The sequence below is a fragment of the Myxocyprinus asiaticus genome, chromosome 9 (assembly GCF_019703515.2).
Source record: "Myxocyprinus asiaticus isolate MX2 ecotype Aquarium Trade chromosome 9, UBuf_Myxa_2, whole genome shotgun sequence".
NCBI classification, from domain to species: domain Eukaryota; kingdom Metazoa; phylum Chordata; class Actinopteri; order Cypriniformes; family Catostomidae; genus Myxocyprinus; species Myxocyprinus asiaticus.
Window position 1 is genome coordinate 46,632,997 of NC_059352.1, and position 27,697 is coordinate 46,660,693.

Sequence of the window (27,697 nt, forward strand, 5' to 3'; positions counted from 1 at the left end):
GTATCCCTCCAGACCGCGCCTCGTCCCCATGTGGGACCTCTCTGTAGTCCTTCGGGGTCTACAGGGAGCTCCCTTTGAGCCCTTGGAGTCAGCTGAGCTTAAGGCACTCTCTTTGAAGACTGGCCTCCTGACTGGCTCACTTCCATCAAAAGGGTAGGGGACCTGCAGGCGTTCTCTGTCAGTGAATCGTGCCTGGAGTTTGGTCCGGGTTACTCCTACATGATCCTGAGACCCCGACAGGGATTTGTGCCCAAGGTTCCCACGACCCCTTTTAGGGATCAGGTGGTGAACCTGCAAGCGCTGCCCCAGGAGGAGGCAGACCCAGCCTTGGCATTGCTGTGTCCGGTGCAAGCTTTACGCATCTATTTGGATCGCACGCAGAGATTTAGAAGCTCAGAGTAGTTATTTGTCTGCTTTGGTGTACAGCGGAAAGGAAGCGCTGTCTCCAAACATAGGATTGCCCACTGGGTCATTGACGCCATCGCGATGGCATATCAGGCTCAGGACGTGCCGCCCCCTGCGGGGTTACTCTACCAGGAGTGTGGAGGCCTCCTGGGCCCTGGCCAGTGGCGCCTCTTTGGCAGACATTTGCAGAGCAGCGGGCTGGGCAGCACCTAACACCTTTGTAAGGTTCTACAATCTCCGGGTTGAGCCGGTCTCATCCCGTGTATTGGCAGGCACGAGCAGGTAAGTTCCGGGACAGCTGGCTGTTTACCACTTGCGCATAGTGCCTTTCCCCTCCCTTGACGTTAAGACATGCGCTCTTGACTCCCAATCATGTTCAATGACTGTGATCCCTGGATGACTTTCCTCCTTAGCCCTCTGGCAGCTGAGTTTGCGTAGAAACTTGCTGCCGGCCCAGTACGTATGCTAATGAGACCCTGTACTGAGGTAGGTGCTCCACATGTGCTGGTTCCCCCAAGGCGACCCCATGTGATATCTTCCGCAAAATCGTTTCCCTGTCGGTAAACTCCGTCTTCCTTGGGCAGAGACCCCTCTGCCCCCGGTTGCCATGCTCTATAGAAACTCCTCCCCATTCGGGTAGGATCTACCATGGTACCTCTCCACATGACATACTTCCGACAAGACTCTGTAAGACCATGTGACATATTCCACTCAAAATACCCCCCCCCCCCTTTTTGGGCGGGGTGTGGTCTCCGTGGAGTCTTCCCCTTGGGAGGGACACCCCCCAGTATAGACACTTATGGCTCCCAGTCTGTTAACAAATTCCACTCTTTTTGGGGAGAAAAGAGAGGTAAAGAGGCCTCAGCTGGGCTAGCCTGTCCCTATTGTTGGGCAGTCGACTTGTTCCTGTAGGACTGTTCGATGCTCATAAGAGCGTTGGGGGAGGTTACGTGATGGCCTGGTGCGCTGGCTATGAGGCACACAGCGGTCTGCCCGTCACACACCACCAGTTCACGTAACACAGTTCAGATAGTTATGGCATTTTGTATAGGGACCCCTAGTGTCACTACATCGACACTCGTAACCTCCATTCCCTGATGGAGGGAATGAGACATTGTGTCCCTCTTTCCACAAAGCTGAACTACCCGCTGAAATGGCCAGGACCTGGTCTCAGATCCTCAGCACAAAACCTGAATGAGTGGTTGCATACCAGCTCCTTTTATACCCGTATATCCGGGGGAGTGGCATGGAAATTCCACTTGCCAATTCTCATTGGCCTTTTTTAAAAAAAGCAGAGGTGTTTGGGGCTCCCAAGAGTGACCCCTAGTGTCACTAAATTGACACAACGTCTCGTTCCCTCCATAAAGGAACTGAGGTTACAAAAGTAACCATGACGTTTCTACACTAGCATCTAAAACTGAAAACGATTTATTTTAAATGATGCTGCATCCAAGCCACTAGGTGTCAGTGTAAGTCTAAGATGACAAAAATTTACTGAGTGCACCTTTTAGAAACACATGAAGGCTATATTTTTATTTTATTTTATTTGTTAATATTAATATTTATCTTCTTAAATAAAGGAGTGTTTTCAATAGCATATTTTTTATTTATTTTTTTCAATCCAGTGGTGCCAAGGTGTATTACATGAAAAATAAATTCCAGAATATTCTTAAAGAAGAAGCAGAAAAAACTTGAAGTTAAAAGAAAGTCAAAGGGGTTTGGAACATCATGATTAGAAGAATCAGAATCAGAATGAGCTTTATTGCCAAGTGTTCTCGCGTACACAAGGAATTATTATTATTATGACTATTAATTTTTTGTATTTTTTGGGGGTGATAGGAGAAACAAGTGCACACAGAAGACACATAATATAAAACAATGTAAGAGTATAAATAGACACAAATAATAGGATATATAACAGAATGGTGTATGTACATGTGCAAGTGGTAACGTATGGGCAAGGTAGGGGTACGTATTGAATGTTATTGATGATGGTTAGTCAATTATAATACAACTTTTATTTTCCCTTTACGTTTTGAAAGTAAGCCTTAGAGTAATGAGTTTTGATCTGTTTGGCAGCAAATTGCACTTTAAAGATCAGCAATCCATTTGTTAGTTTTTTAATTCGATCATGCTGCTACTCATTTTTTAGTGACACAACCTGAAATAGACATGGCTGCAAAATAATTGAACAACCATTTGTGAAATGGAATGGAAATGTGAATTTGCAAAGCATTCATATCTGGTAGACAAAGAACGGTAGAAATTATCATGTCTTGCAACAGATTTGAAAGTCAACTTCCGTTGATTATACTCAACTTGACAACCTGTCAACTAATTATAATGCTGAACATAACAAACAAGTAGAACTCTAAATCAGTCAAGAGATATGCCTTGAGACAACGTCATGGAAGTAAAAGCAAAACATGTCAAAATAATAGTCAGAATTTGTACAGTACATGTCATGTTTCTCTGGCAACCACTTAGTGAAAAACCTGTTTTATATATATATATATATATATTTTTCTTCCAACTAAATTAATCTGCATCTTTATCATCTGAAACTTGTATTAGGCAAGGCCAGATATACTGATAATTTTTTTTTTAATTTATTTTATTTTTTTTAAGAAACTGTCGACTGCTCTTTTCTCAGTTGACTCCAAGGATTTTTTCATGTAAGTGGCACATGCTTCAAAAATATTTTTATTCAGTCTTCATAATTAGACATTAGAAAGTTAAAGCAGTTGGAAGATAAACATGTAGTGCACTGCCAAATGAACAAGAACCTCAAGATCCTATTCACTCTATGCAAGGGTGACCTTGGACTTAGTACATTGAAAAGAGAAAGAAGCTTGGCAAGGGTATTTTAAGAGCAACAAACCTGTGTCAGCCAATGCCTTTCTTTTTGTTGCCTCCAAAACTCCATTTTCAGTTGCACTGCTGGGTTGTGGGTGAGTAATTTTAGTTGGCATACGGAGAGAACATAGGGTCAAGTTGTTTACATAGTGGCTTTGCAGGGATTTCTGGTTAATGAGATGTTTTTTTTTTTTTGTTGTTGTTGTTTTTTTTTTTTCATTGCCGAGTGTTAGAACAGTAACAGCAAATATGCATAGCCTACATATGATTGATTCTTAATGTGAGAGCACAAGCAGATCATTTGGAGCTGTAAATTCAAAACCTTGAACAAGTGAAAATGTGGATCTTCAAATAGGAAATGAATTTACATATTGCCCTAAAATGTAAAAGTCTGTATTATCTTGTCACAGTATTGAGTCCTGTGTAGTCATGGACAGAAAGAGAGTTTTACCTCCTACTATTAATTATATTTGTAATATTTATTTATTTATGACCGGTAACTATTTCAATGTTCATTTATTCATTCCTGTAGTGTGACGCATCAGCAAACATTTTCAGCATTAATAAGCATAAAATAAGTTCAAACTTTACTTACTGCATTAGTTAAATGATTCCATTTGGGAGTCTAACATTTTGTGTTCCCGGGCAAAAATGACGGCCCACTAAGACTGTTTATAAATCTCTCATATTGCGTATACTATCACAAGATATTCCAATAGATCTTTTTATTAACTTATTTTTTAGTAATTATGACAGGATTTGTACTATGTATATATATACTGTATGTTTATGCCATGTGTTATATATCGTCGGAAAGGTCTCAATATTTAAAATGCAATGAGCAAATTTGCAATTAATTTTAGTGTATAAAATTCCCACAGGCACAAATAAATAGAATAAACAGGATTCTCTTTTTGTCACATTTTTCCTTATTACTTCCTAAAACATACATATAACATAGACAATGTCACATCGTAACTTACAGCAGACTATCCCGATACAAACAAGATTAAACACAACATAAAATGATAAGTAGATCTTGAAATATTCCTCAAAGAGTATACATGGAAAGACGATGCACTAAAGGGCGTTCAACACACAGTGTGTGTGTGTGTGTGTGTGTGTGTGTGTGTGTGTGTGTGTGTGTGCACATGTCCGCGGACTTTGTGTTTGCAAACACACACCCACATATGTGCTCATCTAAAGGGATGCTCCTGAACACTTAATATTTCTGTATTTTTTAGTCTAATCCATTAATTTCCACAACAAGTGTAACAAAGTGAAATAAAACCAAAAAAAAAAATTAAAGAAAATTGTCCATTTTGTGTGTGTGTGTGTGTGTGTGTGTTTTCAGATACCATTTGTGAACAAAGTCAAGGAATTGTATTCCAACTGTAAAAAATAACAATAATAATAATAAATAAATAAATGATAAAATACAATAGAAAATAAAAAGTTGTCCATGTCAAAATGACCGGAACACCACATAAGGGTTATAGGAATATCCTGAGTTCAATACAAGTTAAGCTCAATCGACAGCATTTGTGGCATAATGTTAATTATTACCACAAAAAATAATTTTGACTCGTCCCTCCTTTAAAAAAAAGCAGAACTCGAGGTTTCAGTGAGGCACTTACAACAGAACTGAATGGAGCCAATTTTTGGAGGGTTTAATGTCGAAATTTAAACCTTATAATTTTATAAAAGCACTTACATTAGCATTTTTAACAGTCATTTTAGGGTTTGTTGACATGGCAACAAAGTTGTAAAATTGGCTATAACTTTACACTGTAGAAGTTAGTACGTCATTTTATCACACTAAAATCATGTTAACATGCATATTGCATATTGTGCATCTTGTGGCTATACTTTTGAAACAGTGAGTATTTTAATGTTTACGGATTGGCCCCATTCACTTCCATTGTAAGTGCCTCACTGTAACCCAGATTTTTTATTTTAAGTCAAAAATATTTTTTTTATTTATTTTTTTTATTTATTTTGTGTGTGTGTGTGTGTGTGTGTGTGTGTATGTGTGTGTGTGTGTGTGTGTGTGTGTTCAATATTATGCCACAAATGCTATCGATTGAGCTTAACATGTATTGAACCCAGAATATTCCTTTAATACCCTGAAATGTCCTGTAGTGATATGCTCTACACACCATCTAAAAGTACTTTAAAAAGCATTTTGAAACTGTGCACGCATTTATCATGACCTCATATTAACTGAAAGACTACATGGAATAGTTGAATGGTTTTAAACATTAATTTGTCACACCACAGGACCACTGAAATGAATGGGTTATCAAGTTGATTAAAAGTGTTGAAAAACTTGAAGAAATGGTGACCAGTTACAGCATCTAAAACATACATGTCTCCTTATACAAATAGGTGGACTGAGGCTAGTTGTCACACTTTTTACTCCAGTGAATATTGCTCAAGGTAGGTTTAATTTTGAAAGTCAATTTCTGTATAGGCACATACCTTGGAGTCTTATAACAGAAAAAAGCTATTGAACATTCCCACTGTTAAAAGATACAGTTCACTGAACACATGTTGACCTTGTGTGACAACATGCCCCAATAGAAGAGTAATTTGGTTAAGTTGTCACAATGGAACCTACCATTTCATTTTAGCCAACTTTTCAATTAAATATAAACAGTAAAAACTAGTTCAAACCTAGTTCATACTTTTGGTTAAATTCGACCTGAATTATTCAGTTGACCCTTTCCTGAATATATTCTAGTGTGTTTTTTTATTTTTATTTATGTTCACTTGTTACCCAAATGATATTGCAATTTAAGAGGGATTTGAACTAGGTGTTTGAAACCAACATACAAAACCACTGCTAAGAAAAACATACCTTTTTGTAATTGGACTTTTGACTCAAAACCTTATAGTTACTGAGATATAGCCCTTGTGAAAACTTCCAAGCCTCGGTCTCCTCTCTTCTAAATACATTTTAACCTAAAATCTTGATGGCTCAGTTCATTTGTCAACTAGCCAAACTAATAAATAAAAGGGTAAATTACTAAGTACGCATTGTTTCCCAGGGGGGGTTGGTAAAGTGACCTCCAAAATGGAGGCGGACAAAAAAGGATTCATGTCACCTTGGAGAGTTTCTGTTAGACTCCCTGATGGACGGATAATCCTCTAGTTTAAACTTGGCAAATATTGATCCAATGGCCCTCTGTGGCTGGTCTCAAGACCCAGAATTGAGGGAAATGGATTATAGTGGATGGACGAGGGGGTGGGGTGGGGGAGGGGAGGGGATGAAAATACTATCTTGACCGTCAAATGAGATAAGATCATGTGAAATCCAATGTAGGCACCATTCTCCGGCTTTGTGGAGATGAGGGGGAGTCTTTTGTGGAAGCCTTTAACCTTGTGAAAGGTTGATAAAGCAGATTTTGTTTCACTGCATAGACCTTCAGCAACAATAGTAGAGGTCGTTCCTCAACTGCCTTTAATCGCATGCTGGCAACTGTAAACTCTCTTCAAGCAAATTAACTTGGTACAGTCTTTGTTCCAATTGAGTTTATAGAAATTTTAAAAGAAGACATTTTGGTAATAAGAGACGTGGCCTAGACGGTAGTGTGGGTGACTCAAGTATCATTCTGGCTTGGGCTATTTCCCAAATATGATTTTAGGATTAGTTGTTTAAAGGTTATGAGTACATTTAACCAATGTTTTAGACAATTTTTAGGATTTGTTGACCAAACTCCTTAGCCACCCTTAGTTGGCAACAACATGTGAAAATGTTCTCATTAAAGCTAAGGTGTGTAGCTTTATTGGTGTTAAAATTCTTTCTCCTATTCCAGCTTAATATGCAGAGACAACTAAAAGTACGCCATTTGTAGGTTAATTTTATCGAAAACTGTAAACAGTGTTTCTCTGTGGCACTATAAAAATTCCTCTTTGTTTTAAGAGACCCACCCAGCTCGTCATACTGTAACAATGTTGACTTGGCTTGACACATCTGTGTGTTCGGTTAACAGCATACGTATTCAAAAAAAGTTTTTTTAATCTTTACAATTCCATTCGGTTGTGCTTGTGGGGCTGAAATGACACACTTCAGCTTTAAAATTCAAGATGGTGGAAAATCTGTTGTGCAGAAATTGACAATTGACCACTAATATGTGGCAAACACTAACAGATGCTTAAATTTTTCAGGAATTCGGGGGAAAATGAATTCTGTTTTTTAGACTGCTTCAAAATTCATAAGCAGAAATCTAAATACAAATTAGTCATTTTGGTGGCTTTGTTGGTTTCTGGTCTCATAGAATCATGTTATTTTCCTGAATTTTTTGTAAAATTATTTTTGTGTGTCTTTTCATACGTTTCATGGCAGTTGCATGCTGAAATAAACAAATAAGGGGACTCCAATAACAATAGCTATGTTTCCATCCAAGTTGTGAATTTAATTTATTTAATACGAAAAACTATACTATCGCAAGAAATTGTGCGAAAAAAGCAGCATTTCCTTCCCATGTTTTCACAAGAACAAAATCACCACTTCTGGAGAAATTGTAGCCACTGTGATCTTTATTAATAAAATACTTGCGGTTTAGAGCACACAGACACACACTGTATAGAACTTTGTTTCATTTCTGGGAGCGACAGCGAGTCACAGTTCTGGGAGCACTATGTGTGTGAGTTCCTCCTTCCTTATGTCTTTGCTGTGGGGATCTATAATATATTTTTCAAAACTGTCATTAAACCTGCTCTTTGGCACAGTTCAAGTTTGTATTCGACTTATTTGCACTGCAAACTCTTTGCAGGCTTTGGATTTTCAGCACACCGGTATTTCTGGATGACCAGCGCACCAATTCAGATGCGATGATCGATCCTCTGGTTAGTCTACTTATGTTATTCAATCACATGACTTTTTTGATGAGCATCTTCTATTCCTAATAAATTCAATTGGAGTTTATTCGGTATACTGTATGTGTTTCCATCATAGTTTATGCGCATTTCTTCTTATCGTATAAAAAATGTATCTACCTCAAGCGAGCGGATACATTTTTAAATGCGTATTTTGTAGAATTTATTCACATCTTGGTGTTTCCATCCAGCAGTTTTTAATACAGTATCCTAAAATGTGCATACAAAAACGTCAATGGAAACATTGCTAATGACTTTTATTCTCTTTCACACAAATCACGAGTAAAAAGGCAGTTTATCACTTTATCAGTTATTATCAGATTATCATAAACACTTATTTTTCACCCTGTACCCCACACAGTGCTATCTTATGAGGTAAAACATACTATAGCATAAAAACTTGTAAGGTGAAACATTCTTACATTTGCATTACATAACTAACTGCATTTACAAGTTTGTTCAAATGCTATTTGATTGCACGTGCAATGCAAAGGACTGGCGTATGCCCACATAGCATGTGAGTCAACATGTGAGTTGAAATTATAATAAAAGCACTATAAAATGATGTGGTTGTTTCAGCAATTGAGTTTTTCATCTCACATTTGCTTTTTATGATACTATCGGTTAGGATTAGGTTTAATGTTTAGGGTAGGGAGGTCGGTTTTGTTGATTTAAAACTTGATAAAGCATTAACCTTAAAAAACGTCCTCTATATTTGTGTCAAACCTCACAACTTTTTTACCATTAGTAGCTTGCTGAAAAAACAAGTTCATGATGGTGGAGGAAGCAAAATGCCCCAGTTTGTGCTGATTGTTAGCTTACCAACATGCTAACACCAAACAATTTGAATTTTCAATTTGGAGTCAAGTCTACCATGCGGAGCGCTATTTGTGAGCTGCACAGAGATGTTGCCTATGTAGAGCATTCCGAATCATTACTTATGAGGTTCCATCTCTTTTAGGTTATAGCCTTTGTAGGCAGTAGGCAGCACACTAGGTTTTGGAACAAACCTTATACCTCCAAACAGCACAAAGCCCTGCCTCTACAAGTTGTATTTTCTTTAGACTTGTACTTATCTAATGGTTTCTGTACCTCTCATTTCTTTGTAGAGCTGTATTTTGTCCTTGTGGCACTGCTGGAGTCAAGGGTAAAACCTGACTTTTCCATAACCAATATCATGATTACAAAGTTTCAAAACCACCATGCAGAGTAAACAAAAGTTGCTGTTTACCAAAGATGGTAAACTGAGGATCAGAGTGCATAAAACCACATTTGACATTGGGGATCTGTATTCTTCAGCCTACAGCTCAGCTGTGAAGAAGTTTGCTGAGTTTCTGTGCTGAGAGACAAGAGAGGATTTTTGCTGAGGTCAGGCATTAAATCGAAAACAAACTAGCCTGAAAAGGGTGTTTAAAGCATTAGAGCATAAGCTGCTACCCTGTAATCTTTCTTAGAAAATAGACATATGAAAAATATAGACTGATGAGCTTTTAAATCTCAGTAGCTTAAAAGGGGCAGAGAACTTTGCATGTTCTAATTTGTAAATAAGTGTATTTAAACTGAAAACACAACCACTGCCACTCATGTACCACATTAATTCGCCTGTGGAAAGTAGAAGTTTAGCAGAATGTCCAAGCCCCTCTTTTCCATAAAATGAAAATGGATGGTGATTTTGGTTTGTGATATGGGTGTGATGGTGCTTTTTTTTTTTTTTGGAGCTTGTTAGTAAAAAAGTACCATTTACTTTTTTCAAACTAACCTTTTGTTCAATGAAAGAAAGTCATATGGTTTGGAACGGCACTGAGGGTGATGATGACACATGTTATGACACAAATTCAATTTTTTGGGAAAACTAAGCATTGTAGTCAAGTACTTGACTATTTTAGCTGTAACAGTGTTAGAAATAAGAAAGAGTACAACAATATGGAAAACTAGCTTATGCATCCCTGAGATTTATTTCTGAATCGTAATATATAAACAACGTATCATTTATTCCATTATTTTGCCTCTCACGAGTGTTGTTGCCTGGCAACGTTGTGGAAAAGTTGCCCTGTTGACCATCTGGATAAGAACTCAGTCCTAACAGGTTTAACTGGTTTAGTGTGCAGCAAACATTGAGAGGAACATTTGAAACCATTCCAAAATCTTTCTCAGAATAATTTCAGTATTATTTAATGCAAACATTAGCTCTGTTTACTTCATATTTGGGGTACATCCAATTTCAGTTTCATCAATGAATCATTAAGATTCTAATGTACATGAGAACAAGCAAAAATGCCTTCTGATGGCCTCTATAACATACTTTCTTTCAAATCTGTTACATTAACCTAAGTGAAGTCAGCTCAAGTCCAAAGCAGGCAAAAATCAATAGAGGGCAATGGAAGAGTTAACTCTGGCCACCCTATGGTCTTAAAAGCATTAGCAATAAACTGAATCACTTACACTAAAATCTATTTAGTAAAGCTTACTTAAAAAAGCATGTAAACTGATTGCCTTAAAAATCTAAGTCAAATTTACTTTTTTGGCAGTAAATGTACTTATTTGGGTCAAGTAAATTGAACTAGCAATAGTCCACTTTACACAAACCAAATAAGTATATTTACTTGATTTTTTTAAGGCAATTGGTTTCCTCACTTTTTTTAAGTAGTCAACAACTTATTACATTTTATAGAGTATAATGATACTAACAATATCGGTTTACCTAGTTGCTTTAACTGCTGTAATTTCTTCATTTGCATCTTCAAAATCTACATTGTCTTGACATTCTTATGACAGAATGAGAGAAAAAATAAATAAAAAATATGGTCCTTCTCAAACTAATTTCAAGCATTTAAACATACGCCTTTAGATCAAAAGGTTTAAAGATAACGAACAACATAAATTCAAGTCAAGTGTGTCCAAATTTTAACTGGCAGTATATTAGACACATCACGTTTAGGTAAACAGGGATGTTTGCATCAATAGCACATTTAAAAAATCAGCAAAAACACCCAAAATACATTGGAATTGTTAAAGGGAACTTGCTGAAAAGTAAAGAAACAGAAGAAAAACATTGAAATCTGGCTCTCTAACGAATGCAACAACACGATGAAGGAGCAACCCAATTAAAAGACTTCACCACAGTATTCTCACGTGGGCTGGAGTTAGTTATCTGTCCAATTTATGAAGCGTACATTTTCTTCAGAAAGACTGCAGTGCAATTCTCTCTCTCTCTTGCTTCAGCTTATGATCTCAGAGAATATGGCATAAGAGAATGGCATGTGAGGGTATGACTTCTTGACTTGTGCGTAAAGATTTTCTGTAAAATATTACTTAAATGTTGAGTTGTTTATCATCAAAACATATCGTATGCCCTCAGCAAACTTGGAATATGACACCTCTGTCGCATGGAATACTTTTATACTTCTACGTCCTTTTTGAAGCTTGAAAGTGAATCACTATCCACTGCCATTGTATTGGCAAGACAGACCGGGATATTCATTAAAACTTCTTCATTTTTCACATAAGAAAAAAAAAATCACATGGCCCAGATTTAGAACAACATGAAGGTGAATAAATTACAACAGAATTTTTATTTTAAGATGAACTATTCCTTTAGGTGGTATAAACAGGTGGTGTTTTTTCTGTAACTGTTTGGATGTTATACTTGGTATTCTGCAAGCACAGTGATCTCTACTTAGTGGTTGATGTCCCTACATTACCTCAAACTTCCAATCTTTGTGTTTGTGGCCAAGATGTTCAACCAATAAACCACTTCTTCATATGCTCTTTTTCTGCATATGCAAAAGCGCATATGCAGCAAATAAACATCTTCCCCATGGGAAACTAAATAAACAAATACAATTAAAATAAATAAATAATATTTAGTGGCTTAAGCGCTCCTTTTGATTACTGTGCAGATATTTTTTGGATGGGCTTCCAGGCTCTGCAATATGTGCCGTGGAGTGTAAAGCGACATGGTAACACTCTGTTGCTACTGAATAAAAGCAAGCCTCACTCCCCAAGGCAATGGCACTTTGGCAGGAGTCTCATTTCCTCTTCTATGATAATATTTGTTTTAAGTTTAGTCTCTCTATCTCTCTCTCTCTCTCTCTCTCTCTCTCTCTCTCTCTCTCTCTCTCTCTCTCACTGCGTAATTATTCCACATTTGCTAGAATACAAACTCAGCAACTGAGCCAAGCTGTTTGTGTCTGCAATGGAGAAATGGTAGACTTATCTAAGCAACAGGAGGGGTATAAAATTAATGCACAGACTGAATTAAAAACATTTTCTCTTTTCAACCAATAGAGTCCTGCCCTTGAAATGAGAGGATTCTTAGAGACAGATGAATGTGTGACTTTTCTAAACTGCCTGTAGGAAGAGACACTGCAATAACAGGTGCGCTTTAAACTCCCCCATTCAGAGAAATATAAGAAGGATTACTGTAATTATGAAATGTACAATTTCAATAGATCCGTTCTTGCGGTTCCGCTTTCAAATGTCATTTATTTTCTAAGGAACAATTGCAGTGATCTGCCCCGAGCACAGTCTCTTTCAAAGACCTGTAACAACATTGAGTAAATTCATAATCAGTTTTGATAGAGAAAGAGGAAGTTAAAAACGAAAAGGAAAAATAAAGAAGACTTTCAAGACAGTAGGGGTGGGTGGTTTGACCACGTTTTAGATCATGGTAATGGTACAGTTGTGCTCAAAAGTTTGCATACCCTGGCAGAAATTGTGAAATTTTGGCATTGATTTTGAAAATATGAAAGAAAAACCGTCTTTTATTTAAGGATAGTGATCATATGAAGCCATTTATTATCACATAGTTGTTTGGCTCCTTTTTAAATCATAATGATAACAGAAATCACCCAAACGGCCCTGATCAAAAGTTTACATACCCTTGAATGTTTGGCCTTGTTACAAACATACAAGGTGACACACACATGTTTAAATGGCAATTAAAGGTTAATTTCACACACCTGTGGCTTTTTAAATTGCAATTAGTGTCTGTGTATAAATAGTCAACGAGTTTGTTAGCTCTCACGTGGATGCACTGAGCAGGCTAGATACTGAGCCATGGGGAGCAGAAAAGAACTGTCAAAAGACCTGTGTAACAAGGTAATGAAACTTTATAAAGATGGAAAAGGATATAAAATATATCCAAAGCCTTGAAAATGCCAGTCAGTACTGTTCAATCATTTATTAAGAAGTGAAAAATCTCTTGATACCAAGCCAAGGTCAGGTAGACCAAGAAAGATTTCAGCCACAACTGCCAGAAGAATTGTTTGGGATACAAAGAAAAACTTACAGGTAACCTCAGGAGAAATACAGGCTGCTCTGGAAAAAGACGGTGTGGTTGTTTTAAGAAGCATAATACGACGATACTTGAACAAAAATGAGCTGCATGGTCGAGTTGCCAGAAAGAAGCCTTTACTGTGCCAATGCCACAAAAAACTCCTTGACACGCCTCACAGCTTCTGGAACACTTTAATTTGAAGTGATGAGACCAAAATAGAGCTTTATGGTCACAACCATAAGCGCTACTTTTGGAGAGGGGTCAACAAGGCCTATAGTGAAAAGAATACCATCCCCACTGTGAAGCATGGTGGTGGCTCACTGATGTTTTGGGTGTGTGTGAGCTCTAAAGGCACGGGGAATCTTGTGAAAATTGAAGGCAAGATGAATGCAGCATGTTATCAGAAAATACTGGCAGACAATTTGCATTCTTCTGCATGAAAGCTGTGCATGGGACACTCTTGGACTTTCCAGCACGACAATGACCCTAAGCACAAGGCCAAGTTGACCCTCCAGTGGTTACAGCAGAAAAAGGTGAAGGTTCTGGAGTGGCCATCACAGTCTCCTGACCTTAATATCATTGAGCCACTCTGGGGAGATCTCAAACGTGCGGTTCATGCAAGACAACCAAAGACTTTGCATGACCTGGAGGCATTTTGCCAAGACGAATGGGCAGCAATACCACCTGCAAGAATTTGGGGCCTCATAGACAACTATTACAAAAGACTGCACGCTGTCATTGATGCTAAAGGGGGCAATACACAGTATTAAGAACTAAGGGTATGCAGACTTTTGAACTGGAATCATTATTTTTTTTTCTTTGTTGCCATGTTTTGTTTTATGATTGTGCCATTTTGTTATAACCTAGAGTTGAATATGAATCCCATAAGAAATAAAAGAAATGTGTTTTGCCTGCTCACTCATGTTTTCTTTAAAAATGGTACATATATTACCAATTCTCCAAGGGTATGCAAACTTTTGAGCACAACTGTATATACACCGATCAGCCACAACATTTAAACCACCTGCCTAATATCGTGTAGGTCCCACTCACCAAAACGGCTCCGACCCATCGAGGCATGGACTCCACACGACCTCTGAAGGTGTCCTGTGGTATCTGGTACCAAGACATTACCAGCGGATCCTTTAAGTCCTGTAAGTTGTGAGGTGGGGCTGCCATGGATCAGGATTGTTGGTCCAGCACATCCCATAGATGCTCAATCGGATTAAGATCTGGGGAATTTGGAAGCCAAGTCAACACCTTGAACTCTTTGTCATGTTCCTCAAGCCATTCCTGAACGATTTTTGCAGTGTGGCAGGGCGCATTATCCTGCTGAAAGAGGCCAATGCCTTCAGAGAATACCGTTGCCATGAAGGAGTGTACATGGTCTGAAACAATGTTTAGGTAGGTGGCACATGTCAAAGTAACATCCACATGAATGCCAGGACCCAAGGTTTCCCAGCATAACATTGCCCAGAGCATCATACTGCCTCCGCCGACCTACCTTCTTCCCATAGTGCATCCTGCTGCCATCTCTTCCCCAGGTAAACGACGCACACGCACCCAGCCGTCCACATGATCTAAAAGAAAACGTGGTTCATCACACCAGGCCATCTTCTTCCATTACTCCATGGTCCAATTCTGACACTCACATGCCTATTGTAGGCACTTTCGGTGGTGGACAGAGGACAGCATGGGTACTCTGACCGGTCTGCGGTTACGCAGCCCCATACACAGCAGGCTGAGATGCACTGTGTGTTCTGCCACCTTTCTATCATGGCCAGCATTAAGGTTTTCAGCAATTTGTGATACAGTGGCTCTTCTGTGGGATCGGACCAGACAGGCTACCCCCTGTGTCTCATGTCCCCCCCCGCCCCCGTCCCTCTCAGTCCCGCCCAGAAGTAGGGAGGAATCCCCATCCCCGGTCCAGGGGACCCCTCCCCTTGTCTGTCCCTCCTACTTCCCCTGTCTCCCTCCTCTATACCACCCCAATGAGTGTGGAAGTAAAGCCTGGGCCGACCTGGAGCTGTGGGGAAGCCGGGCATGGCCAGGATCGTTGTCAGGTGATGGAGGTGGGGAAACTGATCCGGAATCCCGATGCTCCACAGGCCACCCCCGATTGGGAAGGGGCGTATTGGATACCAGTAAGAGTAAAAGGGGATACACATCAATCTTTGGTGGATTCGGGATGTTCCCAAACCTCTATCCACCAACGCTTGTTGCAAGGCAGGGTATTGCGTAAAAATAAACAGGTGAGGGTGAGATGTGTGCATGGTGACATTCACAAGTATCCGGTGGTTACCATTGAGATACAATTCAGGGGAAAAAGGCATAGAGTCGAGGCTGCAGTTAATTCCCGCCTCACCCATCCACTAATTCTAGGAACCAATTGGCCTTGTTTTAAAAAGGTATTGAGGGTAATGTGTGTTGATGGGTCCTGCAAAATGCTGTGACGTGCAACGCTATGGCTGGAGAGGCGGTGCCAGGGCCGTCGACTTCTGCTCCGCATCAGGATGACGCAGATGAGAGAATTCCCATACTCAGGGGGATTTCCCTCTGGAGCAGTCACGTGACGAGTCCCTCAAGCACGCCTTTGACCAAGTGAAAGTAATTGATGGTCAACAGCTCCAGCCTAATGTGACACTCACATACCCATAATTTTTGATTATTAAAGTATCGAGTGACGCAGGGAAACACTCTTCCAGGTGGCTAACTATAACCCAATGGCTGGCCACTTAGGTCACAAAAAGACTTTGAACTGTTTAATGGCCGTTTTATTTTTTGGCCGGGCATTCATGGTGACGTACGCAAATGGTGTGTGCCATGCCGTGAATGCCAGTTGGTGAATCCACCGGCCACCCCAAAAGCACCATAGCGCCCTCTGCCATTGATCGAGGTCCCCTTCAAGAGAATTGGCATGGACCTCGTTGGGCCATTAGAGCGTACTGCATGCGGCGATCGCTTTGTATTAGTTCTGGTGGACTACGCAACGCAATATCCGGAAGCAGTGCCTCTACGCAACATCTCAGCACGTAGTGCTGCGGAGGAACTCTTCAGAATTATCTCCCGAATGGGGATTCCAATGGAAATTCTCACTGACCAAGGCACAACATTCATGTCATGTACACTACACGAACTGTACGAATTGTTAGGCATTAAATTGATTCGTACCAGTGTTTATCACCCGAAAACCGATGGGTTGGTTGAATGATTTAATAAGACCTTAAAAAACATGACTCGTAAGTTCGTACACAAAGACGCCAGAAGTGGCTCGAACCCCTGCTGTTTGCAGTACGAGTGGTGCCGCAAGCCTCCACAGGGTTTTCCTCCATTTGAGCTACTGTATGGGCGTCGGCCGCATGGGGTGCAAAAAACAAATTCAATACGTTCTTGATCTTAGAGCAAAACTCTAACACTGGAGAATTTGCTCCAAGCACAAGAATGTCAATGCCGACAGTACAACAGCTGCACTCGTCTACGGGAATTTGCACAGGGAGATAAAGTGCTTGTATTGCTGCCCACTTCGAGCTCCAAATTATTTGCCAAGTGGCAAGGACCCTTTGAGGTCACACAACGATTTGGAGATCTCGATTATGAGGTTAGGCGAACGGATGGGGGCACATCAAATCTTTCACCTCAACATCCTCAAACCACGGAGGGAGGTGGTACCTGTAGCCTTGGTGACAGTAGTTCCAGAGAGGGCGGAGTTCGGGCCGGAACTGACTCCCAAACCAAGTTCATTCACCACGGTCCCCTGTGGAGTCCACCTCTCACTGTCACAGTTTACAGACATTGCCCAGTTGCAAGTGGAATTCGCGGATGTGTTTTCACCCCTTCCCAGTCACATGAATATTATAGAGCACCATATTGAGGCCACCCCGGAGGTGGTGGTTTGCAGCCACCCCTATCGTCTTCTTGAATACATAAAAAGATTGTTCAGGAAGAATTAGAGGCAATGCTTGAAATGGCCGTAATACAAGAGTCGCACAGCAATTGGGCCAGACCGGTAGTTCTGGTACCAAAGAGCGACGGCTCGGTCTGGTTCTGTGTTGATTACCTGAAAGTGAACGCAGTGTCCAAATTTGACGCTTACCCAATGCCACGAATTGACGAGTTACTCAATTGGTTGGGCACGGCTCAATTTTACTCAATGCTGGACTTAAAGGAATCTGCCAATAACCCTTTGTTAACTCCAGTATCCCTAGATAAAAACTACTTTTTCCACACTGTTCGGATTACATCAATTCGTGATGCTTCCATTCGGTTTGTTCGGAGCCCCGGCCACGTTTCAGCGCCTCATGGACAAGATCCTCAGACCGCACACAGCATATGCCGCGCATATCTAAATGATATTATCATTTATAGTAATTACTGGCGGCGGCATATGCAACATCTGAGGGCTGTCCTGACAGCGCTGCAGCAGGCGGGACTCACGGCCAACCCGAAGAAATGTGCAATTAGGCAGGTGGAAGTTAGGTATCTGGGGTTTCACTTGGGTCATGGGCAGGTGTGTCCACAGGTTAATAAAACCACAGCGATCGCAGCTTGCCCGACACCCAAGTCCAAAAAGGATGCAAGGCAGTTTTTGGGGCTGGCTGGCTACTACCGGAGGTTTGTGCCTAGTTATGCTGACAGGCTTTCTTTAAGGTAAAGTCCACACTTTGTGGGGGGCCGCTGTTACATGCACCTGACTTCTCTCTCCCCTTTATTCTGCAGATGGATGCATCTGATAGGGGGCTGGGTGTAGTGCTCTTGCAGGAGGTGGGAGAGGAGGAACGGCTGGTACTGTTTATTAGTCGTAAGCTCTCCTTCAGGGAGACAAAGTACAGTACCATCAAGAAGGAGTGTCTTGCGATTAAGTGGGCTGTTCTTACCCTCCGCTACTACCTGCTGGGGCGGGCCTTCACCCTCTGTACCGATCATGCTTCTCTGCAGTGGCTCCACCAAATGAAGGATACTAACGCATGGATCACCCGTTGGTATCTGGTCTTTAAGTTGATCCACAGACCGGGTGTACAGATGGTTGTGGCTGACTTTCTCTCCAGAAATGGGGGGGGAGTAGGCAGGCCGGATGTTGCCCTGGCCTGAGTCGGCGGTGGGGGTATGTGGCATAGGGGGGCATGGTCATTTGTTTGTCGGCGGGAGAGGGAAAGTGGTAAGGCTCGTCACCTGGGCTGTAATTACTCTAACACCTGTCTCTCATTATAGTGATGGCAGAGGGAGACCTGATAAGGCTCGCCAGAGTGGCAGAGAGGAGAGAGAGAGTGACCAGGAAGCACGACAGCCCGAACTGGGAGTTTAATTATATAAGAGTGCTTCTAGTTACCAGCAAACTGATTTCTGTTATTGAAGGTTACCGTCAAGTGTGTGTAAACAAAGTAAAGAGACTGACCTTGAACCTGTTTTGTTGCCTCCTGACTCCTCCATTACTCACAAACTTATCTTTATCACAGGGGCTTTGTTGATTTAAAACTCGATAGAGCATTAACCTAACTGTTTGGGAGAAAATGTAACTCGCTTTTAGCACCACACAGTAGACATTCACATCGGAACTGCTGCGATATGTGTAAGGAACCATGTAATATCATTTTGCAAAAATGTCTCCACATTCACGTAATTTTCATGAGATCAGGCTGTTTTTGCATGGTGTCGGATTTTTAAATGCTGCTGCGGATATAGTACCACGTCGCAATGAACGGAAGCATTCTGTTGCACAGTAGGTATACCGTAATACCGCCTGGTTGTGCTAGGTTGAATTGTGCAGATAATCTGTCTTCCTAGACTAGCCATTGATATAACATAAAACACATATTAAGGTACTCTGACATACTCAGAATATCCAAATAACCTCTCTATTCTTATTGACTATCGTTGATAAAATTGAAAGCATTTTGAGATCAGTTACAAAGATATGTCATTGTTTAATTTGTGTGTTCTCTAATATCACACTCCCCTGTTTACCATTAGATTGAACAGGGAAGTCAAGATATAGCTAAACTATGGCATCCTGGGATAAGAAAGCAAGAGTTTTATTTCTTATTTGGGCTTTGTAAGTGTATAAACAGAGAAACATGATACCAGCCAATATCAAACTAACATCAGTCTAAACCCGAGGGCCTACCACTATCTCTACTGAGATGTATATCAGAGTCTTTTAAAGGTGCTGCAAACTTTTTCAGACATTTAGCTAACTTCTGCTATAGACATACCCACTGAATTAGACTGCCCCCATTTTAACCTTGCTTTGAATGTAGGCATTAAGGCAGTGCTTCTCAAATGGTTTTACTGCAGGACCCATATTTTACTTTGGAAATCAAATGGTGACCCAACACAATACCAAAGCCATAACCCATATTTTCTTTCACATTGTGTAGTTGTGTTCATGGTTTTCGAGGATAAAGGCATATCTATTATTATTATCTATTACACAGGTCTCTGGAATACTCAACTCTAATTGGACAATGGTGCCATCTAGCGGTCTAATATTTCTGAGTAATAACCGCACATCTGGGGATTAAGACAAATCAGACCGGTATTCTGGGTTTTGCTAGTCATCTTTCCCACTTCTCGTATCACTCCGAAATGTCTGTTTTAGATCTTTTTATCTGGAAAGCCTCACATTCTAATTAACATCTGCTAAACATCTTAAAAAGATACAGTTTGTAAACATTATAAATTGTCTCTAAGACATCTGATGAATATCTTATTGACAACTGAGAGGAAATATCTTATCAGCATATTAATATAATTACATAAATACTATTAATATAAAAAAAAAGAAAAGTCTTCCAGATGTAAAATAGATAGTCTGGGTGATGTACCTGTGCTATCAGGGAAGTAAGCTTATAAAATAATTTCAAATCATATTAAAGTTTCATGTCTATTTATTTATTTATTTATTTATTCAGCAAGTAGTCTTGTAATAAGCTGGATAATGAGCATTCAGGTTGTCTTTTCACAAAATTAACACAAACAGAAAACTGATGCAAACCGGAGGTGAAATTTAGCTGTTCAACGATTTCAACACAAATCAATATTTCATGTCCAAATATTTATTGATTTGGTTTGTAGCCGTGTAAGAAGTGGGTTACTGTGCAGTCAGCCAGTTGTTATCGGAAAGTAAACCCCTTCAGGGTTCCTTATCCCCCTGTCAGAGTTTATTTTGCCAGATGTCTAAATATTATCCCGTACACATTTTTTAATAATATTTAAAAATTAAATACATACTTGGGTCTAGCTACTTCTTTGGACTCTATTTACACTCTACGTAATTGAAAATATACAACTAAACTCCCAGCTGACTCTGTGCCCTTACAGACAATCTAAACTAACTGCAAACTTGCCGCAAATTTGCCACTCTTTATTTTCACATGCAAATGAGTTTTTAAATAGCCTCAAATGTTAGCCAGAAGTTTGCAGCTCTTCGCCAGTAGTGGTGAACCTCCAACAAACCTTTGGCAACAATATACAATTTGCATGTGAAAATTATCAGTGGCGAATTTGCGGCAAGTTTGCCATAAACCCTAGATTTATGTAAGGGTGTGCTTTTAAAATGTAGTTCATTGTGTTTTTTATGGAGATAAGATGGATGCATGAATGTGTCTTTGATCTCTGGCTATTTTTGGTCTATAACTAATTAGCTGCTGTCTGATCTCTCTGCTTATGTTCATTAGAGCTTTAATTTGCTCTTTACATGGTAATGGGGTGAAGTCTTTCCATCTGATAACAAGGGTGTTCTGCCCTCATCTTGATTTTGGATATCATAGCATGAGTTAGCGCTGAGCTAACCAGGCAAGACATGTTTCACTTTATCTCCCTTCTCAATGATTAGCATTCTTTTGTTGAGCTGAACAAGTGATTGAGTAGCAGTACCTCAAAGAATGGCATTTAATGTAAAATATAAACACAGAATATTAACGCACATATTAGCCAGATGATTTCACTATAGGGACACTTTTTACACCCACATTTAAAATATCTGGGGTGTTTTGTCACTTTTGGGTGCCCCAATCCCTGGCTAATTTTAGCGTTGTGCTAACTAGACAAGAGGAGTCTTAACTTTATCTTGCTTCTCAATAATTAGCATCCTTTTGAGTGGATTTTTTCCTTAAAGAAAGGGATTCATGGTCCAATATAAACAGCTTATTAACGCAGTATATTAGCCATCCTATAATGCCATTAACAGTTAAAAGCTACTGAAGTTAGGCAGAGACTTGTTGCAGAATTTTAGCTTGTTTAATTAGGCTGTCCTTTTAGAAACGTATCTTTACCCTGCAGAAATTTAAGACAGCTTAAACCAGCTCAAGGTGTTTAGATGGTCTTAGCTGTTTTAAATTGGTTTTGCTGCTCTCCTGGCCTGGCCAAGCTGGTGTTTACCTGGTTTCAACTGGTCTATCTGGTCTCCCGGCCTGGCCAAGCTGGTGTTTACCTGGTTTCAACTGGTCTATCTGGTCTCCCAGCCTGGCCAACCTGGTATTAAGCTGGTCTGCCAGCCTGGCAAATCTAGCATTTAGCTGGTTCATACTAGTTTAGATGGTCTCCCAGTCTGTCCAAGCTGGTCCTCAACTGGTCTAGCTGGTCTCCTGACCTGGCAAAGCTGGTGTCTAGCTGTTTTAAACTGGTTCAGCTGGTCTCCCAGCCAGGCAAAGGCGGTGTTTAGCTGGTTTAAACTTGTTTAGCTGGACTCTCAGCCTGGCAAAGCTTATGTTTAGCTGGTTTAAACCGATGTAGCAGATCTCCAGCAATACAAATGAATTGCATTTACATTTACAAACTTACGATGCATTTCAAATGCAGAATGTTCAGCTACTGTTTTGCTTGATATCCAGGGTGTCTTTGAAGTTTGTGAATTATGAAATGCAGTTCACGCTCTGTGGGTGTTGTGATGTGTGTTTGGGCTTGTGCGCAAATGTACGATTGTTTATGCATGTTGTAAATTAGTGTGTCATTGTGTGTTTTCCTTAAATTAATACTCTGGCCTCAGTCGACAAAATCAATCAGGTTTACAGCACCTAACTGGGCAGGGGGCTTATAGAGGTCAGCTACTACATATTGAACAGGGAAGAACACGTTCACAAGCACGGTACACGACACAAAGAACAAACACCTCCAAGACACTTTCAAGCAGTTTTCCTCATCCCCTCCTCCCAAACAAACACATACACACTCACAAATGCTGATTTACTTCATATTGACAGAGTGAAATCGATCACTTATGTCACAGACGTCACATTGTACATGTCCTAATCGGATTGGTTGATAAGCAAGCAGAGCAATGTGATCTCATATACTCTTGAAAAATGGAAATGTTATGTAAATTATTATTGTATGTATGAATATGTGTACATATAAATATGTTCATGCATTTAATAAAAAAATTATAATACATTTTATTTAATTGCTGCCTTTCACAGCACTGAAGGACACCTTACAACATAGAGTAAAGCAAGTTAAAGGATAGTTCACCAAAAAATGAAAATTCTCTCATTATTTACTCACCCTTATGCCATCCCAGATGTGTATGACTTTATTTTTTCAGCAGAACACAAACAAAGATTTTAAGAAAAATATTTCAGCTCTGTAGGTCCTTACAATGCAAGTGAATGGAGACCTTTGTAGATCCAAAAAATAACATAAAGGAAACATAAAGGTAATCCATATGACTCCAGTGGTTAAATACATATCTTCAGAAGCGATATGATATGTGTGGGTGAGAAACAGATCAAAATGTAAGTCTTTTTTGTACTATAAATCTCTACTTTCAGCTGTGAAACTAATCAGGCACCACATGTGGCTTTCAGATGTAAAAGTGAAAGTGGAGATTTAGAGTTAAAAAAAGGACTTAAATATCATATCACTTCAGAAGATATGGATTTAACCACTGGAGTCATATGGATTACTTTTGTTTCCTTTATGTGATTTTTGGAGGTACAAAGGTCTGATCACCATTCACTTGCATTGTAAGGACCTACAGAGCTAATATATTTTTCTAAAAACCTTCAATTGTTTTCTGCTGAAGAGAGAAAGTCATACACATCTGGGATTGCATGAGGGTGCATAAATGGTGAGAGAATCTTCAGTTATGGGTGAACTATTACAAAAAAATTATATAAGACTAATTATATTATATTATATTATATTATATTATATTATATTATATTATATTAATCCTCCAAATGCTTGATGTTTTTCGAAAGTGCCATCGAAAAAACAAATGCAATTATTAAAACACTGAGCAAGTCATTTTAAATGTTAACCATGAATTTCTGGACCTTATACAGCAAAGAAATATAGCCAATACAATGAGAAAGAGCTGGCTAAAAGTTGAGGATAAATTACATTTGTAAATTTTTAATGCATTACATTATACTGCCATTTTCATAGTGCTTTTCAAAAAAAAAAAAAAAAAAAAAAAAAAAAAGGAAAAAAAATTAATCACCATTTCAATGTCAGAATTGTTAATGTACCTAGATGAACTTTACACATGTGCCTGCAATGTAGTTAAGCAATGGCATAAAGCTCTCTTTTAAAAAAAAACTCAGATGTCATAAATTGTATTCAGAAAAGACACGGAGAGTACAGTATAATATCTTAAACTGGTCAAGGAAAGAGTGGTCTCCCCGCTTAAAAAAGTCAAGGACATTTCTATAGTGAATATAAATTTGTCTAGCCTAGAAATAAAATATTTAACTGAAAAAATTGCTAGATTTGTTTATTCGTTTGCTTATTGTGAGTAAAATCACTATAAAATTATTAAAAATAAATAAATAAATAAATAAATCCTTACCCACTAATTGAACGACTGGAAAAGTCATTGGCCAAAAGTTGTGGGAACCCTGAACGTTGGTAATTGATGCATCCTTTCAGTAAACAGCATGTTTACGAGCACATACAAGCAGTCGGCGTGTACAGGCAGTGATGCATGTTAAATTGCTTATTTTAAGTAATTACTTAGTTAAGAATGTCTGCAGCCAAGGCAGCCTTTGCAATTTGATTACAGATATTTTCCACACTTAACACTACAGGTCAACCAGGTCAAAGAAAATAAAAAAAATCAGTTTTCAGAAGTTTTATAAATTTTATAATTTATGATATCACACATCATTTGAGAAACAGATTCATATCAGTTCATTACAATGTTATCACAGAATATTTTTTATGCGTAAAATCATGCATTTTGCATGCTAAATTTGGTAGCAGTAAAATATCAATAATAATGAAAAAATACATAAAAAACACATACTTTCATACAATGCTGCATAGAAAGTTTATGAAACTATCTATGGAGTGCCTTGCTGGAAATATGTAAACATTTTAATTGGGTTCTTTGCAATTATATGGCTGAATGGCAAATGTGTTACACTATATTGGCATGGTTATTGTGAAATGGTGTAGTTGTTTCATCTTGTTTCTTTCTCTTAATCTGTTCTTTCCTCCTGACAATTGATTTTTGGATTGCTACTAGTCCGCAATCATGTAGCCAGTTTAGTAAAAGATAAAATATTAATAGACTACTCATAAACACTTTGGGAGCTAGAAAATGACCACTGAAAAGATTGGTGGCTGCAGTTTTATGGAATGTCTTTCCCTCACCCAAAATGCTCACACATCACAATTTTTAAATAAATAAGATGTATTCAACTTCTTATAATATAAATGTAATTTTTGCAAAAGTTTGGTTGAAATTAGTTTTGAATTTTAACCTAAATCCGAACATTTTTGCTTGAACATTTTCACACGCAGGTTTTACACACAAATACATGCATATGCATGGATAATAGTGAGACCCTAGCTGGGTCTCAAATGAAGATGCATACACTGTGCACTAGGCCATATAGTGTATGAATTTTTGAAGCGTAGTATTGCCCCAAATGGAAAACTAACAATTTTTTACAACACGGAAGCATTGGCCGTGACGTTTCAAATGCACGCAATGTGTTGCCGCTAGCTTTAGCACATTAGCCAACCACAGTCCAGCACTTATATCTCAAATAATGTACATACTCACAATGTGTGTGGTGACGTTAAAGCATTCAACTCACATTTGCAAGGTGTTGTCTTCACCAAAGTTTCAGTAGTTGCCACATTCACCATTATAAAAATTGTTTTGTAAGGCCATTGCACTACAAAATGGCGTAGAATAGTGCAGATGCATGAGAATTAGAATGCAGACCCAATGTCACAAACTGTGAATATTTAATATAATGAATGAACATCAGACCATACCTCATCTATGCATGCCCACTTTGAATTTAAACACATGCTGTTTTCAAGATGAATATTAAAATAAAACACACACAAACACACACTAGGCTATGGAATGTGGGAGGTGGAAATTGCTCATGCATTATACATGACACTAATGTCATGTAATTATCTTGAGGCCCATAGAGAAAATTAATTATGCCAATTAGAACAATTGAAGATTGTAAGAATTTTTGCCCCCTTCTGCTACTTTTATTAACCGTTGTAAGTTACATACAGTGTTATGGAGACCTCTCTGCTTTAAATGAGTGTTTTGGGAACAAGAAAATAAATAGTTGTGTAAGAATCCCTGTTCCAAAATTTAGAGCTTCGTTCATGGCCAAAGAACATACATATTTTGCATATTTAAACACCCAGAGTTCTGCTTAACAAGTCAACCAATTGTGTAAATAAGTATCATGAATACAATTTGGGATCTCTTGGAAGACATTGGCTGAACTTTATTAAAAAATAAATAAATAATAATAATAATAATATGAAAAATTGCAATAATGCAGACAGCCTTTTTCGGCTTTTCAAAGAGTAACTGACATTGCTCTCAATAAAGTATCTGCAAAGTGTGCTTCTAGCATGCAGATACTTTGTAAGATTTCTATTGACACTAAAAGTACAATATCAGTGTTTGGACAGCCTCTATAATGTAAAGCCTTAAATGTAGGCCTACAACTTTAGAGACGTACAAATGTATAGAAATCTTTCAACTTAGTCTCATATAGATTGAGCGTTACAACTCTGAAAACAGTGTTTTATGTGCCTCGTTCTATGTTTTCCGTAGTTTTCTGGTGAAATGAACACAAGAGGTGCTACAACAACTGTGCGTTTAATTCAGTTTCACACAAATCACGAGTACAACTGCTGATTATGACTTTATAAACACATATTTTTTGGTCTTTCACTCACACACTGCTATAATATGATATCGAAACACTTTTATTCTAATGCATCATTTGTACTGTATTACAGACCCACCTACATTTACACACTAATTCCTATATGATTAGCTTGCACGGAAGCTCACCTGTTAGGGTGTTGGACTTTAAACTTAGATGACGGTGTTCGGGCCCAGTCAAGGACGCAAGCTGACACGTGAGATGAAAGTGTCATAGAAGCAACATGAAATGACGTGGTTGCTTCAGAAAGTCTTTTCATGTCACATTTATTTTATAAAGCACTATCGGTTAGGTTTAGGTGATGGTAAAGGGTAAGGCTGTCTCTTTTGCTAACCTTTGATTTGCTTTTAGAACACTGTTGGTTAGGCTTTGGTTGAAGTTTTAGGTTAGGGAGGTATGTTTTACTTATTAAACCATCTAAAATTCACCTTGTCTGATTACAACACCATTTCACTCATTTTTGGCGGCCCCCGCTGGACATTTAACTGGGAAAACTGCAGTCAAACGTGTAATACAGCACATAATTTTGGTTTGCAAAAATGTGGCCATGGTCATGTAATTAATCATGAGATCAGGTTGGAATGTTTTAGGTTCATAGAATATCGAATTCATGGATTTATTTTGTTGTACTGATACTAAATTACATAAAAAATGTTAAATGCCATCACATTTAACACATTTTCCTAATTTGACATTATAACACTCCCAGACAAAGCCAAAACGTTGTAACTACTCCAACACTGATACTGTGAAAAATTCCATCAATTTTTTATTTTATTTTTTTCTACCAAAGTTGATTAAATAATCAGCCTGATCTCATGAAAATTATGTGATTGTGGCAACATTTTTGCTAAAATTATATTACGTGTCTCTTTACACATATCACAGCAGTTCCCAGGTGAAATGTCAACTGTGGTGCTAAAAGTGAGTAAAACTTTCTCCCAAACAAACAAGGTTTTTAAGAATAATTATTTATCGAGTTTTAAATTAAAAAAAAAACCTACCTCCCTACCCTAAACCTTAAACCTTAAACCTAAACCGATAGTGTCATATGAAGTAAATGTGAGATGAAAATCGCAATTGCTGAACACATAATTTTGTGGAGCTTCTATGATAATTTCGG